We start from the raw sequence: 12,969 nt of genomic DNA, 5'->3' as shown, positions 1-12,969 counted from the left end.
CCGCACACTTCTAGTAGGTCGTAAATGATGATTAAGAGGGATTATTTTTGCAAGAGCATATCTAGTGTAGCTCATTTTGATTCTCTCAGCTAAAACTCCAAGCCGAGACAGGAGGACTCCAGGGAGTTACATATCTTCCCTTCGTAACAAACACTTTGGCTCATCAATAGCAATGGGCCATTGATAACAGTGAATTCAACCAGAAGCTTTTTTCTTTTTTTGTCAAATTATCTACCAATTAATCCAAACAAAACACATACAGTGAGTCCTCCCTCATTATTCCTGGATACCGTATGGAGCTTTGCAGTTTCAAAACAAAATAGTGTGATTACCAATAATTACCAATGAAAACTCTCACCACCCACTAAGTTAAGCTTGTTTACCAGATGAGATAGTCATACTGCAAACACAATGTGAGAAAATGTTGTTGTATTGAAAAGGTCAGTCAACACACATACTGAACAGAGGGGCAGATTTGGAGTAAAGATGGATACAAAGAGCCAGTGATCCAGATGTTGAGATTTAAGTAGCTTCTTATCATCCGACTGTAATGTATGTTTATCTGCTTTAACATGAAGCATTACACCACTGCTGCTGGTGAATAAAAAGTAGAAACACACACACACACACACACACACACACACACACACATTTGGAAGTCGTTAAGAAGGCGTAGGCAGCACTTTTCCTGTTGAGGGACTTCACATCATATTTCTCCAATGAGTACAGTCATCTACGTCCATATTTGGACAACTGCAGTGCACTTCCTGTTTATGTTCCACACACATCAGCATTTAACAAGGAATAAAGGGACAGATGGATGAAAAGCAAACAAAAAAAAGACAGTGGGAGAATGAAGACGAATTAGGGAGGCAGTGGAGCAAAAAGCCATCCAATCTCATTTTTAATTGTGTATGTTTGTGTGTTTATTCATTTGTTAATGTAAAGATCCCCTTTATTCCCAATACTTATATATTCCCTTTCCTTCGAAGACACTCTTTGTTCCATTTTACTAGCTGACACACATGACAATGTATATCACAACAACATTAGTAAGCCACTGATGGCTGTATCAATCGTCATTCTATTACATTTAAAGCTTCTATTGAAGTTTCCAAATTAAGCTTTGAATGTTTTATGACGTCATGACCCTAAAAAAAAAAAGAGTAAGTGTAAGATTGCTGATCGCCCCGTTAACACAGGCGCATGCTTCCCTTTATGTGCGGAGCACAGGAGAGAAAACAACACAGTGAAAATATTGTTTCTGAACGCTAACGAATATGGATTGAAGCAGAATGTTTTGTCAGATAAAAACATGTTGTGAATTTTCTATTTTCAATAAATGTTGACATTTGGACTTTACAACGCTCTGGAGTTATTGGAATTGTTTGGATCATGCCACGCAGCCACCACTGCAATCTAACTGAACAAATAGTACAACACTAATCATATTAGTGTAGCCTAATCTTTATCTGCAACTGTGCACAAATATCGGCTGTAAACATAATGAATGTTGATGTCGACGTTATGAATAAAGCTTTGAACTATTCAGTACAGCCCTAGAGAACATGGGAATAAAGAGCAACAGTGTTAATTTATTGCTAAAGCTAGTTGTTATACATTAATATCCTTATATTAAGTATTTTGAGAAAATAGTTTGACAAGTATCATATTTTCTAGAGAAATCCAAAGCTATGATTGGACAGTGTTTGGGGTGTGGCTTGTATCTGTCAGGAGCTCTCGAGGAGGCTGTGTGATGCTGTGCTGAGGGGGGGCCTGTGGATATGGGTGCAGGTACAGACATGAGCATTATCTACTCAGCTCAGGCTTACATTTCACACATCAGCAGTGGTGAAAAGCCCCCAGGAAAGCTTTTCTACCATTAAGGGGCACTGCAGACAAAATAATAAACACTACAAATAACAAGCAAAATATTATGCAGTATGCAACATAAAATGCAGCTCTAATTAGATCAGAATGATCACAGAATGAACCCGGAAAACACCAGCGTTATCCTTTAATCTCCACAAGAGAACACATCTCTGCCAAAGATGTGAAAAATCCTGCACTGCACACGCTTTCAGTTAGGAATCGGGGATGTGCTGGAGCATCTATTTTTACCACCGGAAAGACAGGGAGGAGAAGATAAACTCAAAGGGGTAGAGACAGAGGGGAAGGTATACGGACTCACATCGATAAGACATAAAACGCAGACATAGAAAAAGATGAAGAATGAACGAAAGAGAATGAAACCTTGTAATGTTGAACCAAAGTGCTTCAATAAACAAAAAGGTAGAGAGAAAGAAAGAGAGGGAGATGGAGATTGGAAACAGACAACCAGGAGCGATAGAATCTACTGAGCAGGAAGAAGAGGAGGGGATCTGAGAGGAGAAAAACAGAGTGTGCACACCAGAGACACAAGGTATGAAAAAGCAGCAGACATGTTAGTAGAGACGCATTTAGCTTCAGGGAAGGAAGGATAGCATCTGCAAGCTGTCCGACTCAACACATCGGTTTTAGAAGGGAAATGGGGGCAGCCGAGGAAACGCAAATGTGGAGAGTATGAGGTGCATTACTGAAACAGCTAAATTTAAAAAAGCCCAACAGGGAACATATCCAACACGTTTTAAACCCATTCCTCTTATGGCTGTATATCCACAATGCAGATTCACCCAAAGCAATGTCCTAAATAACATGTCTTTATAGCTAAAGCATCTGGTGATGATGCACATATATGACACTACCTCATGTACGACGCTAACTCTAGGTTATACACTATTGCCCCACAATGCAATGCACAAAGGAGATAGAGGTGATACAAAAATAATCAGTAAATATTCCGTTTATTTGCCAGTAATGTTTTAAAGTTACGGCTTCAATGAAGTCACAATATCGTATATACATTTATTGTTTAGCAACAGCAGAGTAAAGTATATTAAGTGTGATCATAATGTCCGTCGTGCAGTACAGTGTTTTGATCTATAGTCGTTTATTTCTCAGAGTAACTACTAGATAAATGTCTTAGGTTTAAAGTCTCCTCATAAGCGTTCTCACTGTAACTGTAGCAAGGTTTCCATCTAAATGTATCGCAAATTTTAACCAAATTTTGAGAAAATCTGCATGCAGGTGGCACCATTTGTCTAGTTAGAAATCATTGCAGAAGAAAAGTGCGCAACAAGATGGCGTGATTAAAAAAACGCCAGTCACAGCTCAGACGGAGAAAAATAATTTAGAAAACTACATCAGATCTGTGTGAAGCCATGAGGCGAATATTTTTTGGCGCTTCAGCGGACGTTGAAGTTATATGCTTCACATATCACATAATTTATTTGTTAATCTATTTTCAGAGCACTTTGTCACATTTTGTTTTTATCGACTTAATTTAACTTTTCCACCTCGACTAATCGTAAACACATTTTCTTTCCGGTGCAAATTGAAAAAGGGCATAAAAACAGGCGGATGGAAACACGCCTTGTACAGCATATAAATACATTGGTGTGTACCAGCTGCAGCTGAGTCACTTCAGGTTGCGACGCTGATCAAGATGGATGCAGACGTGCTCACATCACCAGCAGCACATTGTCAGACAGGTGAAGACAGCAAAGAAGACTAAGTGATGGATATGACGCTGAGAGAAGCACAGGGAGGTAAAGCTGGAACGATAAGAGACAGAAGTAAAAAGAGAGACAAGAGCCGGAGATGTAAAAAGAGGCAGAGTTGGAGGGAGAGAAGATAAACTTTGAGAAAGTCTTTATTTGAAATGTGTTGGATCAGTGAAGACTTCAAAATGTATTATGTAGTCCACTGAGTGTATGGGGAAACTGTCTATTACACACAAGTAGCAAGAGATCACTGTGTTTGAAATCTGCTTGTATAAATACACACATATACTGTGTTTATGTTGTCAAAGATAAGCCAAAATATTGTAATAGCAACTGGATACATTAATGCAAAATTGAATCACTACTGAAAAGTTAATGTCTAAATACCATAGAATATTTATAGCATTGAAATATTTCATTTTGAAACATTTTCAGTTATCTTAGTATGGAAACTCTTAGTTCTTGTTATCTTGCCTTGTCACTCATACTCTACTCTGTTCAGTCTGTTTTTTGAACATTTGGGCCTTTTAAGTAAAGACTGTTACTTAAACCTTTTTGCCTGGTGGTCCTGTTTTTGGGTCCATTTCCCGCTGACACCCTGATAAACTTGGCTTTTTTTGAAGTATAAAGTCTTATGAAACTTGACGTTATCAGTCATTATATAATGATTTATAATGTGTTATGAAGCATTATGAATATTTATGTGTGTATGTATTTATTTATATTTGCAGAATATAAGGCGTTGTAAGAATGTCTGTAATGCATTATTGACATACGTTCCCGACAAGCGTTATCGAAATTTCACGAGGGATATTTTGCGACATATAAATTCAAACACAGGTTTTTCAAAGTAAAATATTTCACTGATATACTGAACATTCAGTTGTATTTAAATGTCATCTTAAAGTAATAGCCAGTGATTCGATTTCACAATTCAGTGTTGCCTTTCTTTGCTTCCATATACATCTCATCTGATCATCTCCATAAATCAATAGTGCCTCCAGTACTTCATACCTTTTGAAAGGACTTCTTACTCTTTACACGTTACATTATGCTACCATTTTTTGGCAGATTTTATTTTGCAGTGCCAGTCATTCCATCAACATTTTATTTTTTATTTAACCTTTTGTAGCTCAAAATGTCATTAGCAGCATAACAAATAAGGGGTGGAAACAAAACCAGCCTCTGACTGTGTCCCTAACCTCACTGTCTCCGTCCATGTTTGTCACCCATCAGTGGTTTCTAGCCAGACTGTGGGCTTTCAGTATAAAATAAACAAGTATGGCTACCCTCACATCCTATTCTACACACTCCATTTCCTGCCACTGCCTACGGTGAGGGAACAACAGAGAGATGGAGGGAACAGAGAGGAAGTCAGAAATATTATGGCTGTGTGTGATGTGATGGGGTAGTAATAGAGACAGAAACTCACTTCCTATACAAAAGATAACAGAATCCCGAGGGGCATTTTGTGTGAAATACTATTGCATTTTGAAATCTCATAAACAAGAAGAAACTGCACTAATACAGCGGACAGAAAAGGGAAATCAGTAGCTTTGTCTGTTTGATAAATAACAGCACACTGTTCATATGTTTGCCACGAAGCATGCTGTTATGTTAATGTCAGCACAATAGGTTCAACAGCAACTCTGTTATTTAATTAGTACTGAGGCAAGTCCCTCTTCTGAGCATAAACTACGTAAAGAAGTGGACGTTGTCACCGGGACGTTACCCATTGGTTAGTCTACTACGGTTTTGAATCCTCCAGTTTGGCATTTTTGCCGTCGCCATCTTGTTTTTTGTAACCAGAAGTGCCACGAGAGGGTGGAGCTAAGTACAACCGATTGTTACCATCATGAACTGAAAACACACAGTGAAAGTGTTAAAGTTTTAAGAACACAGACAAACCGAACAGCACCGGGGTAGCGACCTGTCAATCACAAGGTAGCCCTGCATATGCTACTTTAGCATCTACTTTACTCTAAATGGGAAGACAATTTCCTAAATGAATGTCATACTGTTTTGAAGAAGACTTTAAACTAGTGATTGAGATCATAAACTTATTGGGAAAATGTTTAGTAAGGGAATAAATCATTTTCTCATAGCCTTCTATAAAATCAGACTTATTTTAGCAACCAGTGGAGCCCCCTGCTGGCTTTTTAGAAAGAATGCCGGCTTAAGGCGCTTCCACATTGGCTTCACTTTTCAGACCCTGACCAAACATTGTAGAGATGTGTAAAGTACCCAAAGGTGAAGCAGAATAATGACACCTGAAGATCATTAAGACAAAGACTGAAGTGGCCCAGCAACCAAACTAAAGGAGATATGTGAATCAATCAATTGTTGTGTGTACTGTGACTTTAAAATAAACATGCTTGCAATTTAGTTTCAGTGAATCTTAATCAGTTTGTAATCACAAGATATTGAACAGTAAAAAACAATCTATACTTGCAGGGTGGTCTTGATAATGAGTTTTATTTACTATTGGAAAATCAGCACATTTTGGATACTACCAATTTACACACAGCTTCCCTGTATGGAGTCATCCCTGGAGAATGTGCCATGTGTGGTAGAGTTGGATGGACGTGTTTTAGAGAGAGAAAAAATCTATGTTAAGCCATTCTCAATAAATGTGTTTTGTTTTTTATCATGTTAAAGGATGTTGGAACACAAGGTTCAGAGACATTGCTGAGATGCCATATTTATCTATGTCTTTCTTTTCTTTTTTTCCAATCACTTGTTTTTATTTGTTAAACAAATCTATATGAACTGTAACTATTGTGCACCTTATTGTGCATCTTATATCAGGTGTCATGCTGGAGGTGATGTGTAAGTGTTTGTCTGATGCTGCTGACCAAGGGAGAACAAAGAGAAAAACCCTTTGGGAGTGTGCAGCTTGACTAACAACTGCATGTAAAGGCCACAGAGGGAACGAGAGAGTTTTGAGTGTGACTAACTAAATACCTTGGGGTGTGTGTCTTATGTATTTGCATTTCCTCTCATGTATGACTTATCTTCCTCCCCTTGCTTTCTTCCCTTTTTATGTCTCCTCTCCTCTTCCTCCTCACACCTGCTATCCCACAGGACCAGAGGCGAAGCAGGGGGAAGAGGTGAGCTTGGTGACCCAGGCCTGGCTTTCCCCTCGACAGGTCTCGGCTGCCAAACTCCCCCCAGGGATCCAGGCAGTCTCTGGGAGAGAGCGTGCGCACACACACACACAGACACAGACACAGACACACGCGCACACGCACACGCACACGCACACACACACACCCAAAGCCTGGAGAGATTATCACACACAAGCACACTCACAGGCTGCTAGAGAAGGAGGTAACGAGGAGGTTAAGGGAAAGCAGGAGATGAGAGGAGAAGAAAGATGGGGTGTGATCAAGAAAAAGGTATAAATGAGGGGGAATGGAAAACGGGATGAAGGTGGCAAATAAGAAATGTGGGGAAAGAGGGAGAGACATTTTACATTTCAAGTTCAGTCTACATAGATGGCTGTCCGAAATGTCGTCACTTTATCCTGTTAGACATTTATGTCAAATTGTCATGATTAGCATTTTATTTCTTAAGTTATGGCCAATAACATGAGCTCACAGTGACATTGACCTTTGTTCACCCAATTATAATCAGTTCATCCTCGAGTCCAAGTGGAGGTTTCTGTCAAATTTAAAGAAATTCCCTCCAGGCAGTTGCTGAGATATTACGTTCACGAGAATTGGACTGGCGGACAAACCCGACACACGGTGCCGGCGTGGAGGGCATAAAAAATATGGAAGGTAAATTGAGATTGGAGAAGAGGAGAAACAGCAGGAAAAAAGAGGGGAAAAGAGTGTAAGATGAAAAAGAAGAAAACAATGGTTCTCTGGAAAATTTTAAATAGTGAAAAGAAGGGACAGAAGAAAATAGGATTAGAGGGGAAGAGAAAACGTGACTAAATCTGCCCCGTACAGGGCGATCTCTGCAGAGGGTGACAGAGAGTTCAACCCATCCATCTCCTCTTTCATCCATCTACTTCCACTTCACGTACTCTCTCCGCCCCCCACGTCCGTTCATCCATTCTGAACTCCTTGTACTTTCGGTCATCCATTCATCCCTCTCTCCGTATTCTCCCTTTTCATCCGTCCTCCCTTCTCTCCCCCCAACCATCCATCCATCCATCCATCCATCCATCCATCCATCCATCCAGGCCTCCATTCATCAAAGTGTAGGGGACAGAGGGAGACTTGACTTTGACTTTGATCTGTTTTGCTTAGCAGTTGAAGGCTTCAGCACACTCGCACACACACACACACACACACACACACACACACACACACATATACACACACACACACACACACACACACACACACACACACACACCACAAGGGTGATCCAGCTCTAAAGAGAGCATTAGTTCAAGTTGCTCTCAGAAGCTGGAGGGTTGCGGGTTGAATTCCCCCATCGGCCTACAGGCCTCTGAGTGAACTCCAAAGAATTGCAATGTGTGGCACTTTGTTCATTAAAGAAGATAATACAAACAGAAGCTGCTGTTTGATCTCTCATCTCTCGCTCTCTCTCGCTCTCTCTCTCTCTCCCTGTCTGTCTCTGCACCTCCTACTCCCTCACTCACCGTCAGTGACTCTGCACATTCACAAGCACGGGTGATTGACAGCTGCTGCAAAGAAAGACGAGCCAGTACTATTTATCTTTTAGCACTATACATACTGTAGTGGTCTATCTCATAGTGGTAAATGTAGGATCCAGCACTGTTAGAGCTTGACCCATACTAAAAGAGCTTGACCCATACTAAAAGTCAGGAAGCCTCCACCTCTCTTTTATAACCTGTTCCTGGTCAGTCCCCAAACTTTACAGAAGTGTGATTATAAATCGCTGAAGTAGCTCTTTAAGTGTCCATGGTGTGGGGGATTTGACAGACTTTATATGTCAATGATGTAACAGTATTTGGCAGTCGAAGACATGTAGTGATAATATGATAAGTGGTCTGTGGTGGACTATAGCTTGATTAAACAATCCACAGCATTCATTGAAAAATGTTTCTTTAAATATAATTAGATACAGAGGTTGAGGTGTTGACGATGAACAATGATGATAGCCTGACAAACACAAACACACACACACACACACACACACACACACACACACACACACATACACACACACACACACTTAGCCGTAATTAACAACATGTTTCACATAGATAGATAGATAGATAGATAGATAGATAGATAGATAGATAGATAGATAGATAGATAGATTTATGTTGACTCTCTCTTCTTGAAGCCCACCCTCTTCCTTCTATTTCCCCCCTCTCTTCTTTCCTCCTTTCTCTTTCTAGCTGAGTTCAGATGTCAGCCACATCCCAAAGGGACGGATGGAGGCTAGAAGTGTAGATCAGCCAGCTGAAGAGGGGACAAGGGAAAGTCGGCAAGGGATAAGAGGGAGAGAGTATCAGGGGCTGAGGAGGTTAGAGGTGGGTTTCTGACAGAGAAAGCCCATATGAAGGTGTCAAACTAAATATTTCCACCTGAAAACATCAATGAAGAGAGAAAGGCAGCATGCGAAGATGAATCAACAAAAAGGAAGAGCCATCATATCATTGGGCAGACCTCAAGGCTTGCTGGTTATTATTGGCCAGCTTGATTTCCACTACAGGGCACAACCTGGCTAGTTCACTCTGCATAGCAAACTCACAGAGGACCACATAACTATATTCAGGTTTCCACTACAGGCAAACAAAGTGGGATGTTGCCAAAACGCTAGTTTCCACTAGATCTCCATTTCCACTACAAGGCTGCGTTAAGGAAGCCTGGCATCCAGGTGACAAATCCAAAAGCTGCTGCTTTGAGCCAGATTGGCTGCTTCCTTTGACTACTGTGACTCAAACTGTGCCAGGCGCCGTCAGAGCAAACCAGGAAAAAGAGCCGAGTCTGTCATCTAATAGAGTTTAGTCCCAAGAGGAAAAAGCAGAGTAGAATTATTAAAAGGAATAAGTTGATGTGGAGAAATGAGATAATTTATCATTCTTCCTGAATGTTGGATGAAAGGTTTGACACCACTCTCAGGTCTATACGCTAAATATGAAGGTATAATTAGCCAGGTGATTAGCAAAGCATTGACTGGATACAGGGGGAAGGAGCTCCGTCCAAAGGTAAAAACTAAATATACTAACCAGCACCTATAAAGCCGCATGGATACATAACCCCATTGTAGAATTGAGAAATTATGTTTTTTTTACATTTTTTTGCACAGATCAAATAAACTGGATATGACGTGTTAATGCGGTGACGTTTAGAGGTAGGTGGATTTAGTTAACTTTGAGCAGAGCCAGGCTAGCTGTTCCCTCGTGCTTCCAGTCTGTATGCTAAGCTAAGCTAGCTGGTTGTAGCTTAATCTTTTAGAGTGGTATCAATCTGCTCATCTAACTCTCAGCAACAAAGCAAATCAGTGTATTTCTTCACATGTCTCAACTATTCCTTAAAGCAAATCTATTAAAAAATAATAATAAAAAGTACCTTACCTTCAGAGATGTAAAAGCGGATAACTCTCTACTTCAGGATTCACATGGTACCATGGCTATAACATCATAGATGAGGGTAAAGGTCCAAAATCTTCTTTCAGTGGTCACTCACTATAGAAGAAGAAATAAAGAGCAAACAATGGGTATTTAATATCGGACTCAGAAATAAATCATTCAACAAACAATGTGAATCCCTCTCTGTGTCTCCATGCCACAACCTGTTACATTTATAGTGTATCTGCAATGATTATACTTCTATTTTTTTACTTGGCCTACGGCTCAGTAAAGGTGTCTCGGTTCTCCAGCACGGACAGCTTATTTATTACTGTAATAAAGTGCTTGTTGGCCTTTAACTGAGCAACTGTGCACCATTGAACCGAGTGGAGGTGATCCCCCACACAGGCCTCACATACTGTTGCTACTGGATGTCAATGACTTGAACAACCCCTCCCATTGATCCAAAGATATCCCTCTTCCTTCCTTCCTCCATCCTTCTCCCCTTTCCATTTCCCCCTGTTTCTATTCATCCTCCCACCCATCTCTTCGTTTTATCCCATTTTCCCAGTTGGATTTTCCTCCTTTCCTTCCCTGTCCATGCTTCACGTCTTCCCTCCATCCCTCCCTCCCCTCTCGTTTGTTCAGCTTTTCTCCTTCAAAGGATAGAGGACACTGCTGAAACAAAGGCTGCTTCTATACCAGCTGAGCCAGCAGGATGGAGGGAGGGTAGGATCAAAATAAGGCAAGGAGGAAAAGAATGAGGGCAAAGAGTAAGGTGGAAGGGAGGGTGAGCAGGACGGGGCTGAAATAAAATGAAGAGGGAACATGGGGATAGAAACAGTGAGAGAAGGAGGGGATGAAGACAAGACGGGGTTGTTAGCAAATGAATAACAAGCATAATGATATAGGGAGGAGGAAAAAGAGGAAAAGGGGGAAAGATGTGAAAGTAAAAAAGTGAAAGATGGAAGGAGATAAAGATAGATGCAGAGGATATTGCTCTCACATCAATAGTGTGGCAGTGTCTAGTTTCACTCACACACACTCACACACACACACACACACACAAACACACACACACACACACACACACACACACACACACACACACACACACACACACAAAGAGTTATCACAGTCAGCCAATAATGAAATCTGCCGAGAGCAGCACAAACACATGCACTCCATGTGATCACGTGCTGAATATGTGCCTTTCCTAAATCTGCCCATTGGATTGCTATCACAGGTATGACTACTTACACACTATTCATCATTGTGATCTTAAAGGAAATCCATGCATTGCTGTATTGGGATAAAAAGTTATTTAAAGCCTTGAAATGATTGGACTTCATATTTGACTTTAAAACACTGGACAGGGCAATGGACAGAGGAGATGGATCGGCTGTATGAAGTGAGTGATGGATAAAGTCTGTGATTTATTAATTCACAACTTTCAATGTGACCTTGGCGACACGGGAACTGAAATTATACGGACGTAAAATAGAGCCTCTTTGTCAGCAAATCTGCCAGGAGCAAAGGTGATTGACTGGTGTTAATATGCAGGGCCACACCCTGAACTGCATGCAAGGCCACGAGCTTTACCTCTACTGGGCCCTGAAGAGAGACACGTCTGTTCGGGATTCTGCAACCTCACTTCGCTAGTTTTTAACATGCATTGCAGCCAAACAACACAGCTTACTGAATGATTGAGTTAATGAATTAAATATTTGTCAGTTTCCTTCTCCAAATAGTTGTTTATTTATGAACTCCTTCAAGATTTTAAATGATGTTCCACCCTGAATGTGACCCTGCTAGAAGCACGACTACGGTACCACGACACGAAGTGGAGAAAGTGTTCTTGCAATTTGCCTGCACAGCAGAAACTGCTCCAAGGCCGTTATGTAACTCCACACCGCACGTTGTTGCGGCGGCTATTTACGGATGCATCAGAGAAATAAAAGTAATCTACCTAATCTCATCTATCTCACCTGTCTATGCTGGAAATATATATTTTGTGCGTCTGATTTTATTCAAATTGTATGCAGTCACCATCAAACTTGTGTTTCAGTAGTCTGACAATAGCAGCAGCATTTAACTTTGATGAAATCCATAAGGGCACAAAGCATTAAAGTTGCACCAGACAACATCATTGCATAAACTGTGGGTCACAATGGTTATTTTGTGGCGGACTCCCAATGAGAAGAGCAGTCTAATGAGCCTGCGTCCCCAGGGTGGGTCTACAGTTTCAGTGTGGACTTTGTGAGAGAACACGTATCTTTTAATGGGCCCGGGTTCCTGGGGTGACATGCCACAGTAACTTCACTCAACATGGATTCCTGATGAAGATAAAAGCTTTAAAGAATCCCCACGTGAAACAAGAATGACAATTCTGTCCACAGAAAAATGTCTCCCAAAAAGAATTACATTCAATTATTCAATATCTTATGTAACTTCAAACTAGGAACAGCTATAACTAGGCTGCACAGCCCGCAGGATGTTTGTTGGATTACAGCTTGTTTATTCTTTAGTTTAAAGTTCACAACATGAACAGTGTATAAACTCCACTCGCATCATAAAAATATGTGTTGTGCAGTCAAGCGGAGGACGTATGTACCAACCAATTATCACAACATGTTATCATTCACAGGGTTATAAAGATTGGCACCATATTTTCTTAGATAGCACTTTTAAAGAGTTTTGAGTCAAGACACTGACATGACTTTCCATGGGCTGTGCCGAGCCGTGATGCGCCTCTGTGGGCCTACTGTGATTGCAGCAGTTACCCTGTGATCCCCTTATCTGTGTCCTCAGAGTATAAACTGAGTTTTGAAAGTCTGTCTGTGATCA

The 12,969-nt window shown here is 40.7% G+C and overlaps 1 protein-coding gene across 2 annotated transcripts in view; it reads right to left on the bottom strand.

Moving 5' to 3' along the window:
- Positions 1-12,969, bottom strand: part of lrfn5a (leucine rich repeat and fibronectin type III domain containing 5a) — a 123,309-nt gene that overhangs the window by 51,921 nt on the left and 58,419 nt on the right. For both annotated transcript variants that reach the window (XM_029461045.1, XM_029461046.1), the window contains one exon: positions 10,129-10,239. The gene's annotated coding sequence lies outside the window, so the exon portion shown is untranslated. The remainder of the gene's footprint in view (positions 1-10,128; positions 10,240-12,969) is intronic.

Source organism: Cottoperca gobio, chromosome 22 (genome assembly GCF_900634415.1).
Source record: "Cottoperca gobio chromosome 22, fCotGob3.1, whole genome shotgun sequence".
Lineage (NCBI taxonomy): Eukaryota > Metazoa > Chordata > Actinopteri > Perciformes > Bovichtidae > Cottoperca > Cottoperca gobio.
This window is presented reverse-complemented; position numbering and strand designations above follow the sequence as displayed.